We start from the raw sequence: 18,558 nt of genomic DNA on the forward strand, positions 1-18,558 counted from the left end.
CAATCAATCAATCAATCAATCAATCAATCAATCAATCAATCAATCAATCAATAAGTTTTTTGCCGCACGCGCTTCTCACGTCTAGAGTGCAGTGGCTAAGGTGTTGGACTTCAGTGCAGGCTGGCTGCAACGTTGGGCTGGCCCGGCGGCTGCAAGTTCTAATCGCACACAAGGCACTTGATTTTCTTTCCTTGAGCAATTTTGTGCCATCTGATACAAAAAAGGCAATATTCCGAAGACAATTAGGCAGAACAACGTGAGCTTCAGCGGGGAAACTGGCTACGAACCGTACACTCTTAGTCGCGTCCCGGATAGCGTCCTATTTATATGCGGTGGGCAGCCTCAATACTGTGATATAAGAGGCCCTGACAGACTTCTTTTCCGTGACAAAATCTCAGGTGGTTACAGCACGCTTATATGCTGCGCCAACGACCCGTGTCACGGCTATATACTAGCGGACAGCCTAACGCCAGAAAATAAATAAAAAGAGAGCGGCAATAGTGAAGCTCCGAGTGATATGTGTGGCTTGCGGCGCATGCGCGTATTCCCGCTCACACAATGGCCCGCAACGTTCCTTTGCGGCGGCCGACGACACGCGCCCGACGAGAGAGAGAGAGGGAGAGAGAGAGAAAACTTTATTTTTTGTCTATTATCGCAGTGGTTGGGGTGGCATCCGTCAGCCGCCTCCGTCCAGGCAGCTGCTGGTAGCACTTCGGATGAAGGCCACTAGGTCCCGTTGTTCTTGGTGATTGCAGGCGGTAGCCAGCCACTCCTTAGTGTGATGTGTTCTGAGTGCTGAGGTGTTAGTGCATTCCCACAATATATGTTCTTGGTTAAGTGTGGCGTTGCAGTGGCTGCACTGGGGCGGTGGGCTGGTGGTGCCATGCCTTAGGCGGTGTAACCATGCCGGAGTTTGTAGTGTGTTTGTTTGTGCTTGTCTGAGTAGTGTTTGTTCTTCTCTGTCCAACAAAGGATGGGGGGGTGGATACTCCATCCTCTCGTGGAGGTACTGTCTCATTTTGATACGACGTTGGGGGTGAGATTTCAGGGTACATACATGGTCAGCGGGAGCCCGTATGAGTGCTTCACGGGCGAGTTGATTGGCTCGTTCGTTCCCAGCTAATCCCATGTGCCCAGGTACCCAGTGAATTCTGGCCTGTCCTCTTCTGTGGCTAAAAGTTGCAGTGCAGATGGAAAGGTGAAAGCCGAAAAACATTAAAAAAACTTGCGCGCACATGCTCAGTAGGAGTGGAAAAAAGTTCGCGCGTGGCAGTTGTGGTCCGGTGATTTGTCTTTAGCGCGCGTGCGCAGAATGGAGTAATTTCAGCGCGGAGCAAGTTGGGGTCCCGCGCTTTGACACATGCTCTGTATATTTCATACTCAGTTCCGAGCGCTCACATTTTCTTGACCACGTTCGCTTCCGCTGACATCAAATGTGTGCACCGAAATCAGTGTAACAGGGGAAGCAACTGCAGTTGCTTCCCCTGTTACACCGACCCTGTTACACCGCCCACCGGGAACGCAAGCCAAGCAGCGGCGCCATGTCAAGCTGGATGGTGTGTGTATTATGGGCATAGCCCGGTTGAACACGAGCGGATAGGTAAGTCCCTGGATTTCTTTTTTTACGAGTGGTGGGGGAGCGCAGACTGTAAGAATTTGTGTTTGCAGACAACGTAGCAAGTACCATGAACTTATGCCTTTTGCGTCGTCGTAATAAGCCCGCGCCAAAACCATTCTCCGATACCCGGGATCGTACGGTAAATTTGACGTGCTTATAGGGAGGATTCGGTTTCCCAGTGCGGCGGCCGTTTTGGGATCCAGGAGAAAAACGAAAACGCTTGCACATGTGAGGTACAGTCAGGATCAATTTGAAGGTTATCCGGGGAGCACCGAGCAAGCAAGACCAGAACGCCGTTCTGTGGCACTTTTTTTCATTCACGAAGACGAGATTATGCTGCCCTCCCTCACCCCCTGGCTGTTGCATAGAATTCGCTCACCCCGTTCAGCAAAAGCCGACTGCCGCAGTTTTTTTTTTTATTTCTTGAAGTATCCGCGTTTCGTTCCTCGGCAACCTGATAACACCGAAGATACCTCGGCATTGCGGCATTGGGGAAGCAAATTACAATTTTTTTTACACAACAATTCCCCGGCATGCCGGCATAGTTACCCTGAGAAGGCTGCGTATCAGTGTGAAGTATGTCGATGACAAGAGAAAAGGATAAAGAAAAAAAAATGAGCGTGTCCTTTATCGTTTTTGACGGCAGTGCGCGCACTTCCTTGAACAGCCATGGGAGAAGCAAACCTAGCATAATCTCGTTGTGGCTGATGCTAAAAAGTGTCACGCTAGGCGCTGTCGTCGCAGTCGGTCAGCGCTCCCGCGATAACCTTCAAATTGATCCCGACTGTACTTCCGTTGCCGTAATGAGTATACCGTGGTGCCATAAAGAATTTGCATTTTTACACGCGTCCAGTTGTCAAGGTCAAGCCACATTAAACACAGTTTGAATTTTGTATTTTTCAATATTCTATGGCCACTGCTTGCCATTTTCGGTAAGAGTAGCAAAAAGTTAGTTATAACGTTCTATCGTAACTAGGTTTTCGCGTTGTCGTTTCGGCTAGTGAATTTTCTGGCACGTTGAGTAGTCTGGATCCTGTGGCGATTTGGAAAGTTTCTTACGGTGCGTTTAAGTGGTAAAGTTTTCACATGAACCAACATTCACGAGTAACACCAGCCCCCATCTTGTGGTGTCCGGCACGGCTGTCGTCTGTCTGGAGTGTCAACTCGCGGTTTGCAGAAACATTGGCAGCGCGGCGCCGGCGTGGAGGTTGCTCATAGCGGTGGCTTCTAATGTTATTACTCAGCCTCCTGTAAAGGCGTTATACAGGAGCCTATGGTTACAGATGCGTTGGCTGTTGGTCGGTGCGCGCAGTTTACCTATGCTTTAGCAAAAGATATTGCTAGAAGTTTTATTCGACCTTTCATAAAATGTTTTGCGCCATACTATTGGTGGAAATTGTTTCATAAAAAGAAACTAGGGCACATTACCCTCCGCGTGTAACAGCGAACAGGGTTTTTTTACGACGTCCAATTGACGTGCCGGCGTCAAATAAAATTATGCCAAAGTTTTCTCGCACGCCTTTGCACTGAAAAAGCGCTCGGCCTTCCTATGTATATGAAGAAAACGTCCTTTTGGAGAGCTTTTGAATATAAAGCAGTAAGAAAGAAATAATTGCCTAAACTACAGCGATGCACTTGCCTGATTTAATGATATTTTCACATATCTGCTAAGGTGTTGGTGATACTTCTGCTGCGCCCCTACAGGCTATACTGTTTTACCGCCGATAAATAACGCCACAATTTTGTACCTGGTCACTTTTTCAACTGCCATTTCTTTTCTTCACGCAGTGCCAACACAACAGAATGCTACCCGTAACTCGAAGTTTTTGAAATGTTTATAACGCTGTTTCCATTACAGTGCGACGAAATCCCAGAAGCAGCAGCTCCCGGGCCAAAGATTGCTGGGGGGGATTCTACAAAGGTCTTCTACATCATCGGAAGTGGTGTATTTCTACCCCCTCCTCTTCCCTTTCTCTCCCTGCGATACATATGTGGTGCAGGCTGGGAACCTCTTTCCCTCTCACAGGCACCTCACCTCACCTGGACCCTAATTGAAGCCCGGAGAAAGTACTTTTTCTTTGTTTGGTAATATATTACATTAGGACATGAGGTATACCCGTCAGCTTTAGGCCAAACATTGGGCTTTATACAGTCAGCAGCCTGCAAAAAAGATGAGTTTCCTCCCTGTTCAGCAAGCTGCTGAAAATTCCATAAATTAAAAAAATAATTTTATCTTGACAGGTCCTTTTTTGCCCTTCCACAAAAGAATATTTTCATTTGTGTGTTCCATAAGGGCAATCTGCTAATATTTGTATTTGTTATTTCAGTATAAGTATTTCGTGTTCGTATTTGTATTTTTGATATCAAATAAAAAGAAAACATCGTTCCTTCGACATGGTGTCATTCATGTCATTTTAATCTCGCACTTGTGCATGCTCATGAATTCGAGAATGACAAAATACTTAAAATTTACATACCCAACTCAGCTCTCTGTTCATGTCCCAAGCTCGTATGAGTAGACTATCACTTCAAGATCCGGATGGGTTTAAGGTATGCAGATATTTGCTTTACAGCTTTGCTTGTAACATGGCATTATAAATATAGGGAGTTTTTTTTAATTCGTGGTATGAGCATTGAGGCCTGATAGATCAGGTGGCAAAACACTGAGATTATAAAGGTAAAACCTCATTGCATGAAAACTGAGGTCATGAACGTGTTCCAGAAGTGCACAAATCACGAATGTGTTAGTGCAATTGCAGCCATTGTAACCCATTTATTGGTGGCATTGTTTTATGCGGTCTAAACTTCAGATGCACAAGTATGCGTTCATTACCAAGTGCAATGGTTTTGGTGAACGGCCTCGAAAATGTTGAAAATGCTTAACCGCCACCTTGCGCTTCCGCGTACAATAATATAACTCGCTAATAACGGAAGCGCGAGTTAAATGAGGCCACTTAAAAAAATTGCAGGAATTAAGAGAATTGTCTACTAATGCTCAGAATTCTTATGGCGCTTCTCTTGAGTGTGAGTTTTTTAGAGCCAAATTTCTTGATTTTTCTAAGTCCTGTGCGTCCAATTATCTCCATTTACACTATTATAACGATCACAGGTGTTGCTTGCGCCAAATCTGCATTTTTTTGTAAATGAAGGGCGTTACACGGCTCACCATTTTCCGTATTTTTTATATTTTTCTTGGTTTTTCGTTTTTCAAAATTATGTTCGGCCAATTCTCTCGATCTACGCTATGATAACAATTACAAGTGGAATTTTCGCAAAATCTGCATTATTGTGGAAATGCAGGGTGTTATACTGTTCGCCAGTTTCCGTCATTTTTTTATATATTTTTTATTTTTTGGTTTCTCAAAATTTGGTTCGACCAATGATCTTTACGATATTATAACAATTAAAGGTGGAACTTCCGCCAAAACTGCATTTTTTTGGAAATGCAGGGGGTTACAAGTTACACGGCCGAGCGCCTATCTGGTCTGCGCGAGAAAACGCTAAGATATTCTTTGTGTGCTCGCGATCACCAATTCTTCAGGCGACGCAGCAATTCTGCTGGCGTAGCGACACAATGTTATATAGAATGAGTAATTTATTATTGGTTCATTACATTACCACAGGCGTAATTTACTGCCGCCCCCTCTTACAAAAATAAAGGTGAAGGCATGTAACCGCACCATCAGAAGAGCTACGACGAGCAGAAAAAATTCCGTACACCATTTAATGCTTGGTATACTTGCCACTCGTGACCAAAGAGCTCTTATGTTCAGCACGACAGTGTGCCTTACGTGCTAGTTATTTGCATGCTTTGTCATAGGAGGCACTTTCCGCCAATGGCCAAGAATACTTTTGGTTACAAGGCAGAAGAACTGCTATCAATTCCGTTTTTATCGATGGAATAAATCACCGCATGGCGCATCATACTGTTGAAACGGGCACACAGCATGACAAAAGGTTTCCGCTCGTAACAATGTACTTAAAGCCCTCCAAAGTAGTATTATGCCTCTTTGGTAGCGTGATTCGAAAACGGTGGTCTAAAGAAAGTCACTCGCAGCGGAATGTGTTATTTTAAGACTCCTGCTTGACGCGCAACAGCAAGCAGAATACTTATAAGCCCATGTTTGCACTCCCCAGCAACCCGTGGGTCGTGGAGCAGTGGTTATGATACCCGCCTCTTCATGTGTTGTAGTAGACCCAGGTTCGAGTCTCCGTAGGGTTGTGTGTATGTGCCTATGTGCACTTTGTGTGTCTCGTATGATGTAACATGTGTTAGAGCATTCGTCACGGGATGCTGACGTTGACCTGGCAATGTGAGCGAAGAAAAAAAACTGGATAGACTTAATTCTGGCCGATCGTCTGGTTTTTTCTTTTTTTTGGTGGAAAGCAACAAGGCCGCTTATTTGAAGGGCCGTATGATTTGGGGGCCGCTTCGTAAGCGGGAATAGATTAGCATAACGGGCAGCGTAAGAAAATTACGGCCAGTGGCCTGCCGAACACACGGCCCGGTGTTTAGGTGGCCCGCTGGTTAGGCGGCCCTCAATACGGCCGCTTAAACGCCGGGCCGCGTGTTCGGTGGGCCGCATGTTTGGCGGGCCGCTTGCGCGCGAGGCCGCCTGAACCGCCGCTTTATAAGTGGCTTTAAAATGACGCGGCGGCCCGCCTGCATGCGGGTCGTATAACCAGGAATTGACTAAGAGTGTACAAGCAGCGGGGGGTCTGAGTTCCGCTACAATGGTTGCCGGGCAACTGAAGCGGTCGCGAAACCGGTTACGTCGATAGAAAGCTGTTTATGGTAACGAATAAAGGATGCAATATTTTTGAAATACCGGGTTTGCAGCTGTACAGGACAACATACACAAAGAGCGTTTGAGACTGGAATGTTCTTACAGTGGCGTCACTGCTAGTTGCTCTGCCAACCGACAATGCACGCACGGTCGCTTGTGATGCACCTGAAATCGAGAATTTAAAAATCATCTCGTAAATTCGAGAAGCAATCATTTGTGAAAATATTTGGGATTGACGTTCTTCAAAGCTCATTTATGCAGACAAAACTAAACAAAGAGAAATGCATTTTCTCTTCATGACCACTTTAACTCTCTAATGTTCTTAACATGACGTCACTGCTAGTTGCACTGCCGACCAAGGGTATCACATGGTGACTTAAGATGCACCTAAAAACGAGGCTCTCGAAGACATCTCCTCAATTCCTGAAGCCATGAATAGCGCAAGCAGTTTCCATTCAAGTTACTAAAAGATTATTCAACGGGAGAAAATTAAGAAAGTCCATTTCCTCTTCATAACCCCTTTAACATCATCATCGGGCAAGGCTTAATACCACAAATTGCTCAGCATACATGTGGTTGCTAAGAAAAGTAATGGATACAAAATGAAAAAAAAAACATTCCTACTAAAAGTGGCTTCTCTCTCACACCTGCAGGGCATGTCGCTGCCTAGCCACACTGTATGCGGCCCTGCAGAAATACTATGTGTACAAACGCTGCCCATACCGTGCCATTTGTGCAAAGTTCGTGGCTTATGTATGTGCGAGCTGCAAAGGTAGTTGGACAAGTTGGTGTTGCCACGAGCCATTCCACCTTTCACCAATCGCACTTATTGAGTCTGCATAGCCGGCACTGCAGTATCCATTCTCATCATCAGAATGTTGCTTAGTTATCAAGAAGTTGTGTACAACGCAGAGGGCTTTGACCATCGCATCGGCATTCTCTGGAAGTGCCCCTATTTTCTGCTCGCGGATTTCCCACCGGGTGACCAGAATACCAAAGGAGTTTTCTGCGCACCTCCTGTTGAAAACATTGAAGAGGGGAGGGGGGGGTAGTTCACTCTGAATAAATGGCATTGAGTTCCTACAACCACCTGATGTATTTTTTAGATGCGGAGCATCTCTTGCTCGGGGGGATGTCACTTGTCCACGCCCCGTCCGCAAAGCCTCTGATAATGATTGTGGCAGGATGCCCCTAGGAATTGCCCAACCAAAAATCCATCACGAGATAGGTTTGCGTTCAACCACCGTCGTCATCTTCCCGTAGGGGAACCGCTGAAGAAGAAGGAGAAGAAGACAAAGCTGCGAAGAGTAGGGCGTGTACGTTGCTCTCAGCCGGTGCACCAACATCAACAACCTTTTCCTCACCAACGCTGACGGAGACTACCGATTCTACCACAGAGACGACAACATCGACAAGCACATGATTGACGAGTTTCGGCGCCTCGAGGACCACCGCCTACTCACTGTCACAAAACAGTACTTGAGTGCCTTTGCCAATGGTGTGGACCCGGACGCGGAATTCTCTCTGGCGCTACTAAACACCAGATCACTCAACATAACGGCAACACAATGGAATCACATGAAACCCCCATGATGATTCGCATCCTCATCAGGGTTCCCGACGGGAAGATAGTGTAATTTTTGTGCACATAATGAACCAGAAATGCAGTGTGGGTGAAATTGGAATCCATACAGCGAAGTTTCAAAATTGCACTGAAAGAAGGGAAGGAGAAAAAGCTTCACACGTACTTCTGGCCGGCTCTTTATTTGCAGTTCCTCTTAAAGGAGCCATGAAGAAAAAACATAAGTTTGGTTCATTCAAAATACGGCCTCGTTAGAATCATACTGACACCAGTTTTAACGTAAACTTCGCTCAAATAAGCCCTATAATGATGAAAAAAGGGAATGGCAATGCGACCCACTCGCTCATTTCCCGCAACAGAACCTATGATGTCATACCAGCCTGATCTGCGATTGGCGGAGGCCGGCAATAGGAAACGCAAATTAGGCTGAGCTGATAAGCTTGCAGAAAGAGCTATCTGTGCTTAAATTTAGGGCACACTCTTTTTAAAGCAATAAGAATGGTGGGACAAACAGTGGAAGTTACTAAAGCACATGCAAACATAGAAGTACTGACGCGTACTGCTGTTGGTACTGCGGGCACTATGCTTGGTTTAGATGCATAGCACTGCGGGGCTTTGGGGTTGTCTCAGACGACACTGGCCGATTGACGCAAGCAACGGCGTCTTACATGTCAAGCGAGCGAGGGTCGAGTGAGCACTGTGTTTCACGAAACGATTATTTTCTCCCAGAACAAAAACAAGCCAGGTTTTAATAAGGTCAAAAACAAACCAAAGGCAGAAAACAGCTTGCCACGGTATGATGACGCCATCTAGGTTCAGTAATGTGAACAAACGCGTGGCGCAATCGGCTGCAGTAGGGTACCTCGATGCCAGCTCCGCCGTACAGGGTGGACACACCCTTTGAACGGTCCCGTGCCGCAGCAATTGCGTCATCGTGCTCAACACGTTGTTCTTTTCGTTTCCCACGAGTCCAAGCAACCCGACACATATAAGATGTATCAAACTTCGCCAGCAAACGGCGTTACGGCGATAATTTTAGCGCAGTTTTGATACAATGACTTGCATCGGCGTCGAGCGAGCGACCCAAAATGGCGGCTGCAGCGTATACGTGTCTCCACCCTCTACGGTTGACAGGTGAAACAAGGCACCCTGGGCTACAGAGCAGTCGGTTCCTGTGATGTCATTGCATACCACAAAAACACACGATTTAGCGGGAAAATCAAAATTTTAACTTAAATTGATAAATTTCGCAATGAATAATGCATCGTTTGCATTCGCAAGAGCGCTGGGGAATCTATAAAACACGAAATCTTTCAAATAAAACAGACTTGTATTTTGTCCTCATGGTTCGTTTAAGTACAGGTTTTGCAGTCACTAATGCCGTGCACACTTACAACGATTGTAGCTATAAAACAACACATGCAGCAAGTACCAGGCTACAAAAGCCGCACAGGGCGTGCTTCTTCTATTGCTACAACCAAAAATTCGGTCACCTTTGCAATTGAGATGTTAAGACTTAGGAAACAGCGGAGCTGGTGGCCTTCACTAACCTTAACTTGGCTTTTCTTAGGTCTCCCTTAAGGGAGAGATGGTTAAAAAGCGAAGCTTTCCGCGTGCAAACGGGGTGAAATCGAAGTTAACAATCCACCCTCCTCAAGTCCAAAATCCAGACTGCCAAAGTTAGAAGCTTCAACTCAGCCACATTCTGAAGCCAACGTCCGCACTATGACTCCCCCAAAACGCCGCACACCCTGAATGCGATGATAGCAAAATCCACGGGTAACTTTTTTTTTCTTTCCAAAGGCCCGAGGGGTGCGGGCCACCCCTCAGGCCCGCACCCCTCATGCCTTTGGGGTGGCCCAGTGGTTAGGTTGCCAGTTTCACGGCTTAAAGGTCCCGGTTCAACTCCTGGCACCTCCCTAACCGCATTTTTTTTCTTTAGGCGTGCACTCCCCACACCTGCTCGTTGGCTCCTTGCCTTATCGCCGCTTTCTCTCACACTTTGTGGCCTAACATTTCCCCCCTCTCCACTTTGCCGATGATGATAGTTTTCTGTCAACGATCCGCACGGACAGAACAAAGCTTGAACTGCTTCAACGTTATTATAAAGCGCGATCACACCGATAGGCTTCCCAAAGGATTGGCATGAACACAAGTGTTATCCATATATGTCTATTTGAAAATTTTATATCGTACTGTCTGTATATAATAAATGGCCCGAAGATGAGGGTAAAAAACCCTCATTAGTCGTTTCTTTTTTTTTTTGTCTGATTCTCTGAACCACTTTCACCCAGAATGTTGCAACATAATCAACTAGCTTGAGTTCAAAGTTTAGTTGTATACAAAAAAGGGAAGTAGAAGCCGGGCCCAAGGTCGCTGGTTCGATTTTCGATCGCAAGTGCCGCGTTTCTGATGGATGCAAAAGGCAAAAACGCCCGTGTGCTCAATATTTCGGTGCACGTCACAGATCCCTAGGTGGTCAAAATTAATCCGGAGTCCACCACTACGGCGCGCCTCATCACCTGTGTAGTGTCGGATAATCTATCAATGAGCAAAAGCTATATGTGATATATAGAGATTCAAATGATGTCTGAGGCAGACTCGAAACCACTAGACAGTACATGCGAGTTCAGATTACCACAATTATTTTTTAAAAGTTCAACAAATGGTACCACTGTCTCCCCCTCATGTCTCCCACCATATGTGAAACTGAGTGAATTGCGAACACTTTTTGCTATTCGATTCAAATCGTGGGGCAGCTTTACCATTTGAAGTATTTGAAGCTTTGGAATATTCATAATTCGCGCCATAAAAATTGACTGCTGTAAGAACTGCAAATTTTCAAACTACACTGCGCGACGTGCTTCATGGGGTTGTCTTTTCAGTACGACACTGAAGTAGTGCTACAAAGCCCAACAGAAGCAAACCTTGTGGGGAACAATACTGCGCTAACTCTGACGCATGTTAGCTGAAGTTCAATGCTATTTACATTAAATTTAGAACCATAGCTCTCACTCATTATAATGAAGTGAATGTCGAATCGAGAATTATTACTTGTTGGAGCAGAAAACCAAAGTTTTCTGTGATGCATGTGTAGCCAACCCATGTTTCGAGGAACTGCTTTGCACAGTGGCATAAAACCCACTACTGCTACTATTTTTCTCGCAAGTCTAAAAACTGCAAAGTTAGGCATTTGATATTCGCACGACTGTTGCAATGATAGCATATGTAAAAATTGTATATCTTAAAATTTTTCTGTGCTTTTTTCTGTGTGGAACAGCACCGACGTTTTTTGCTTCTTTTTTGTTTGTCTCAAAACTTTTCTGTAAAGATTTTTTTTTCTTTTTCGAATCAAAATTTCTGTTTGAAATAATTACAACTGCAAAGGAAATTTTATCTTCTACAACTCCATGTCATACACTCATGCAGTGCATAAATTTTGCGAGCAGCAAAAAAGTGTTTGCTAGAGTGTCCAAAATCACTAATTTTCCTGGGGCCAGGAAAGTGTTACGTAGTCCAAATGCCTAAGCATTTCTTTTTTTGCAGCGTTTCAGAAGCTCGATACACACTAAAGCAAATATGTTCATATTTTAATATATTTGATTCGATTCGCAGACAATCCTTCGTTATCCTAGTCTAAAATATTTGATTCCCAGTATTCGATTTGCAGTCCCAAATTTAGTATTTGCAATGGTTAGTTTTGAAATAAATCGGGTGGCGAAAAATGCATTTCACAGCAAAGATGGTAGATGAGTTCACCTCGCCCAGCTGAGACGGTAATTGAAGATCCTCTTCCAGTCGTCCAGCAGCCTTCCGAGGTATGGCCGCAAGAAGTCGGTTCTCAGCTAGAAGGCTTCATCGCCAACGAACACACATGGGTCCGGGCAACTAGTGCGTGGAACCGGCAGGTCTCATGGGAGCTGAAGGCTGCCCTCGTCGAGGAATTTCCAAAGTGGGAGTTTTGGAGCACCCCTCCTTTGCTCTGCTTGCCGTATGCCCCGACATGTACGACAAACTTGTAGTCACTGCCAACGACGGCAAGTAGCACAACGGAGTAGGTGCCCTGGAAACAAAGAAAAGAGAGGCTATAGAAGATCAGTCTAGACAGTGGGAATTGTGTTACACAATCACACTGAAAGACAAACACCACGAGTGAAAAGTTACAAGTAATTGAAGTAACCAGTTGTTATACCAATAAAGAAAAGACTGGCTTACCGCTACATGCAACCTTCGCGTAATCGTTGGGTACTGGTGTAGAGCAATTTTCTTTGATATGGTCTCCTTTGCTAGTTTTCTACCCCAAATGGTACGTGCGGTGGGTTGACGGGAGCCATGCCTTGTTTCGAAATAACAAGCTCAAGACTGTAAAGTTATGAGGAAGCGGCCAGCAATGTAGTGGTAATGTTTCTCCAAGGAAATTTTGCTAATGTTTGTAATGTGGCAATTGGAATACTGCTTTCATGCTATGTCTGATGATGCAGTGAAAACCATCTATAGGTGTGATACCTATCCAGAGAGAAGGGAGCGAAATATCCACCAGTGGAATCTCAAGGATGTGTGACAGCCGTATCCCACCCTCACGAACTTGAGACATGGCCAGCCCGATGTGTATGCCTTGTTACAGTTTTCGAAGCCTACAACACAGTGCTTTTTGCACCCCCCCTCACACACAGTCCGAACCGTGCTGTCAATTCTAACCATCTTAGTGGTCACGTTAGCTCGCTGTAGCAGTGGGACTGGCTGCCTGTTGCTCACAATCCAGCATGTCATTGCCATCATAGCCATACCTTCCTCTTTTGCCCCCCTAAACTAGCTCCACACGCATTTTACAACACACACAAGCGGCAACGGCCATTGTGGGATTTGTCGATACAGTGAGCAGCAGGAGCGTCGGCAGAGGCACGTAAGTCAGCAGAGGCAGCTGGCAAATAATGATTTAAAGGGGTCGTGAAGAGCACATGCCTTTGTCTTTGCTTAATATTGCCTTTTTGAACGACCTTTCAGGACCATAAATCCCAAATATTTTTACAATTCATTCCTTCTGGAATTTAGGAGACGCCTTTGAAATTCTCGCTTTGAAGTGCATCGCAAGTGCCCATGCGCGCATCGCCATGTGGCAGCGCAACTAGCTGTGAGAACATTCGAAACTTAAGCGCTCTTTCTGTACATTGCTCTGTACAGCTGCAAACGCGATATTTTAAAAATAATGCGTCCTTTATTCGTTGCCATAAACAGTTTTTTATACCCGTGCCGGCGGTGTCGCGACCGCTTCAGTTTTGTGGCAACCATTGTAGCAGAACTCAGACCTACCTGCTGCTTCTACGGTTCGTAGCCAGTTTCCCTGCTGAAGTTCACGTTGTTTTCCGAATTCAATTCATAATATTGCCTTCTTTGTATCTAATGGCACAAAATTGCTCAAGTAAAAAAAATCAAGTGCCTCGTCTGCCATCACAACTTGCGGCCGCCGGGCCAGCCCAACGTTACGGCCAGCCTGCATTGAAGTCCAACACCTTAGCCACTGCCCTCTTGAAGAAGCGCCTGCGGGAGAAAACTGTGCCATAAAATTCGCTTCGCCTTTATAACCGAGCACTCTGGCGTGTTTTCATCAATTATAATAGACCCAGAGAGCTTTAACCGCCAACTTACTGTTGAACGCTTCTGCAGTAAGCGAAAGGGGATCAATCCAATCAATGAAACAGCGTTAACAGCATTGTTCACTGGAGGAAACAGGAAAGCAATCGAACTGCGTGATGGTGGGACTCGGCGACTCGGCGCTGTGTCACTGCTTCTCGCTAGTTATTTTTGCGTTTGATGAGTAAATGACGGGAGGCCGGTGCGAAACCGCATAAACAGTTTACAAATACCCAGCTTACCTAAAACGTGGTTACTTCGCCTGCGCCACTCGCCGGTGTTGTTGGCTGAAAGTTCGATCTTGTTGATCAGTCGTATCAGAAATCAGACATCTCCCGTTCAGTTGCAGGGCGAGCTTCATCATGGCGATTATGTAGCTTTATCTGACCCTTTACGAGGCCGATCTATGCCGACATGTCGTGCAGACGAGAGGGAACTGTGATTGGCTTTTAAATGCAGAGCATTTCTTAGCCTCGCCTGTTCCTGTTTCGGACGGTGTCAACAGTTTCGCGTCCGCAGCAGGTGCGCCTGTCCTTCCCTCCTCTCTCTCAACAGCAGCTGGCGCGCGCATGCTCGTAGTCAGCCCGTTCGCTCCGTCGCGGTCTCGGCCTAACAGGTGCGTGATAGCAGCGCGGTGGGTCGTGGAAGGGCGCGCGCTGCTTGCGCATGCGCGCTCTCCCCCCCGTACTGCTCTCCCTCTACTGCGCGCGCTGCAAATATAGCGCCTAGCGGTCGCTCGTGTTTCAGTCACTGCGTTGCTCCTTCCTTCCTTGGCTGACGCTCGTGCCCACGTTTACTCGTGTCTGCTACTCCAGCATCATGGAAGAAGCGATGGAAGTAACACTGCCTTCAATCAGTACTGAGGCCCCAATGCTCTGCATTTACTCGTGTTCCCCTCGCGGGAAGGCACGGGTATTTTTTTTAATATGATGTCACTTCACGAGTTGCGAAGGAAAGCCTTGGTGGAACCGTAACTGCATTTTTTTTCTTTTTTCCGATATCGGGCAACGAAACAGGTATGCGTTGTTTGTTAATCATGGTTCTCCATTTATAAGCACCCACACGACGTAATTTGTTTAAAAATGAGTAAATGACCGGATGGTTCTAAGTTCTGACTACTCGAAGTTCCTTCAATAAACGTGTTTATGTAGAAAATTCTCATTTTAAGCGTTCAGTCATTTATCTCCTTAGGGCAGAAGTTTCACGTTCGCGCCACTCACATTACAGGCTATGTCAGAGAGACGTCGGCATGCTTGTGCAAGAATGCCAGCTAGCAGAAAGACACTTTAGACCCGTGCAAAACAGTGTAAACAGTTTAAAAATACCCAGTTTACTTTAAACGCAGTTACTAATGCCTACACCACTGACAAACGTTGTTGAATGAAAGTTCGACCATGTTGATCAGTCGTACCAGAGATGAGACGTCTTTTGTTCAGTTTCAGGGCCAGTTTCATTGTGGCGCTGATGTACCTTTATCTGACCCTTTGCGAGCCCGCTCTATACGGAGATGTTGTGCATTGATTGATTGATTGATTGATTGATTGATTGATTGATTGATTGATTGATTGATCCATTGATTGATTGATCCATTGATTGATTGATTGATTGATTGATTGATTGATTGATTGATTGATTGATTTATTGATTGATTGATTGATTGATTTATTGATTGATTGATTGATTGATTGATTGCCTGATTTAATCATTCATTCATTGATTCAACGCACCGACGCAACGCAGGCGATAAGGCGCGCCGTAGTGGAGGGCTCGTGATTAATTTTGACCACCTGGGGATCTTTAACGTGCGCCTAAATCTCGTACACACGGCCGTTTTTTAGTTTTCGCCTCTATCAGAGAAGCGGCCGCCGCGGCCGGGAATCGAACCCGCGACCTTGTGCTCAGCAGCGCAATGCCTCAGCCACTGAGCCACCGCGGCGGGTGACCGACTGTGCGATACCTAGTTCATGGTCAGTGTCTGCGGAAGCTGTGTCATTCCGTCTTTTAGATGCGAAGCATCTCACCCTCGGGGCTGTGTCCCTCCTTCCATCGTTGTCATTGTCCGCCGTCCGCACTCTACTGGGTATTCGCGTCTCTTCAGCGCCATCAGCGTTTGGGCTGACGTCAGCGCAGTCCACTATAAAAACAAATAGTTCGGCGGCGCCTGGTTTTGATCCCACGACTCTCTGGCCGCAACGGGAGGTACGTGGCGCTCTTCACACTGCGCTACAAACCAAGACGGGAGCATGTGCTATGAACGCACCTTATGTCCTTCACTCATTCAAACTACGTCAAGAAACTACTGATACAACGAAGGCACGCGAAGCTGAACGTCATCGGAAACGACGAACTGGAAACTAAGGCAACTTCAGTCGACCCCATGGCTGCTTCGTATACTACTCAGGGTTCCCCTGCGGGAAGATGGTGTAATTTTATTCTTGCTCTTCCCTTGTGCCCGCATTTTACAACGTGGCCCAAATGGCCAAATATTTCCGGCATTTTGGCGATTGAATCTTCTCCTCTTCTCTGAATGGCCATGCCCCGACTGTTTTCCGGGATCACATGCTGATATATTTTTGGCGTTTTTTAATTAGATGCGTGGCGCCAACCATCGCTTGCCGTAAAGAGCTTGTAGTGGTGACAGGACCACTAAAAGTTTGAAGTTATTCAAACTTAGCGTGTTAGGCGCCATATATTCGGTTTTGCTTCGTACTGGGACACTATTAGTTCGTTTCTGGTTACAATCTAGGCTTTCCTCGGTTTTTGTGAGCCTGGCGTTAATCATTCACCCCCTTTTCTAGCTAGGTGACACATTGTTGGGGCCGGCATCATCTCCGGTCATCTGAGAGACGCTTTGGTGGTAGTAAGTTGTGGGCAAGGCGGGCGACCATGTCTGCCCAGCATGCGTCTACACAAGACTCGCAGAAAAAAAGTTCAGTGCGCAGGCGCGGCGGCTGCCTAACTGGCTCATCTTTTCTTTTCATTCTGCCACAGCCTTTCCCCAATACAACTGCCGCTGCTCGGTGTTCCTGAATTCGGCGAGTCCTCATATCTGGCTGTCGCAGTTGTAGCTACTCGTTAGCACAGCTGGCATACTACCGCGGACGCTTGATGAACACGGCTGATAACGGACGGCTAGAACCCACGGCAAAATCGGAAAATGAGCCTAATAACGCTAATGCGTTAAAACCAATTTCTTGAACCGTATTGTACTGCGCAACAAAAAATTCTGGATTCGCAGAAACGACGTACTCTATAAACATATATGCACCCTCCCAAGCGCGACAAGCCATGCCGTCTGATTTCCCACCCTGGACTCTCTCACTGCTGTGCAAAAAAATTAACATATTTGGTGTGAATTCAAAACAGGCATCGGTGTCGTAGAGACAATCGCATCGGCGTTGTAGATACATCGGCGACATCGGCGTCGTAGAGATAATCACATTTCCTCATCCCTGAGACCATGTATTTCTGTCCCCGCAGCGGGGTACTAGACGGCGCTCTTTACACACGAATGTATGCGGCTGCAGAGCACGTTCAGATGCTGCTGGGGCATACCTGAAGTCAACAATAAACAAAGCAATCAATTCCTTATAGCGCAAGGTATAGGACGATTGACCACAAGAAATATGGGCCCGTACTCTGCATCCTGTATGCGTACTCTGAAGCGTAGCAAAATAGTTACACGCTCACAGAATAGCGCATACCCTAAGTGAGGTACTGAAAAACACTTTATAAGCAAAATTATTTGCCGCTTTCACACGAATTTCCTTTTTGGTACCACCAAACCGTCGAATCAAGGCCTTTATTGATGAAACGCTCGACATCCTCGCGCGAAACCAGCGTTTATGAAATGTCTGAACTTTTTTAGTTTTCTACGAGATACGATGGTTGCAATATTTGGCTACCAATAGACGAATTAGCTCAATTATCATTGTTTGGTTCTGTTTGTTTTTTGTTTTTAATTACACTGATTTACAGTTACAGAATAAAAACGATTAAACGCCCTAACTTTGCAATTGCGCATTTTACTTCACACTCAATGCCTTAAAGTTTACGCATTGGGGTACGTTCTCAGCAACGAATGATTTACTCACAAAAATTTACCACTAAGGCAGCTTCTCTGCCGCCAATCTTGAGCATGTAAGAATAGAAATAGAATGGGGACACATTTTTTGCAGAATAGGAAAGCGAAGTCCCTATTGCCCTATTGTAGGTGCGATACCGGTCGTAGCGGCCAGGACCGAACCCGCGTGCTTCGGCTCACTCGCACAACACATTAGCCGGCGGGGCACTAATGCCTGTGCTACACGGCTGTTGAAAAGGCCTTCCGAAGGCTGTTGGACCAATTGTCTATCGAGTTCCTCATAGTAAATACATAGGGCGCAGTTGTTGGTGAAAGTCCAATTGTCAATTGAAAGTTACCTAGTAGCACAGACATAAGATTGGTCACACATTTTCGCTGTGTAGAAGATTTCGTTGAGGCGACAATCAGTTGCCGCTTGAACGGGGACCCCGCGTGCCGCCATGCCCTGAATCAAAATGTCGGAGCCGAGCTCGCGCAGCGTCGACCATGCCTTCGCCTAATGGATGCTGCAAAATCACGGATAACTACGGAGCAAGGGCAACGGGCTCGCGGCGCACCTTTGTTGTTTCCTCCCGCCTGCGGCATCTGTAGCACACTTTAGTTCGTGGAAACCAAAGCATCAGTCTGCTGCTGTGGCCAAAGAGTCACACTCAAAAGGCACGCGAAAACTTGGGCTGCACACACCTTAGGCACTCGGTGATTGCTTCTATAGAAGCAATCACCGAGTACGCCCTTGAAAACGGACTCTACAAATTAGTGTAACGGCCTGGTAGACTTCCCCGTTCTACCTACAATGTGAACTTACCGCAGTGTGCAGTGTTTTCAGTGTGCACCGCATTGTCTACAGTGTGAACTG

The sequence above is a fragment of the Haemaphysalis longicornis genome, unplaced genomic scaffold, assembly GCF_048455015.1.
Source record: "Haemaphysalis longicornis isolate Haplotype H1 unplaced genomic scaffold, Haemaphysalis longicornis Haplotype H1 scaffold_1, whole genome shotgun sequence".
Taxonomy (NCBI): domain Eukaryota; kingdom Metazoa; phylum Arthropoda; class Arachnida; order Ixodida; family Ixodidae; genus Haemaphysalis; species Haemaphysalis longicornis.